Raw genomic sequence first — 627 nt, forward strand, 5'->3', positions numbered from 1 at the left:
GACCCGGAATGCTCAGGGAGCTGTGAGGTCTTGGGGTGACACTGGATGCTCAGGGAGCTGTGAGGTCATGAGGTAACCCGGGGGATGCTCAGGGAGCTGTGAGGTCATGAGGGTAACCCGGGGATGCTACGGGGGCTGTGAGGTCATGAGGGTACCCGGGATGCTACGGGGGCTGTGAGGTCATGGGGTGACCCTGGATGCTACGGGGGCTGTGAGGTCATGGGTGGACCCTGGATGCTACGGGGGCTGTGAGGTCATGGGGTGACCCTGGATGCTACGGGAGCTGTGAGGTCATGGGGTGACACTGGATGCTCAGGGAGCTGTGAGGTCTTGGGTGACCCGGGATGCTACGGGAGCTGTGAGGTCATGGGGGTGACCCCGGGATGCTACGGGGGCTGTGAGGTCATGGGGTGACCGGGATGCTACGGGGGGCTGTGAGGTCATGGGTGACCCTGGATGCTACGGGAGCTGTGAGGTCTTGGGGTGACACGGGATGCTCAGGGAGCTGTGAGGTCATGGGTGACACGGGATGCTCAGGAGCTGTGAGGTCATGAGGTAACCCGGGATGCTACAGGGGCTGTGAGGTCATGGGGTGACCCTGGATGCTACGGGAGCTGTGAGGTCTTG

The sequence above is a fragment of the Aquarana catesbeiana genome, linkage group LG06 (genome assembly GCF_042186555.1).
Source record: "Aquarana catesbeiana isolate 2022-GZ linkage group LG06, ASM4218655v1, whole genome shotgun sequence".
Taxonomy (NCBI): Eukaryota; Metazoa; Chordata; class Amphibia; order Anura; family Ranidae; genus Aquarana; species Aquarana catesbeiana.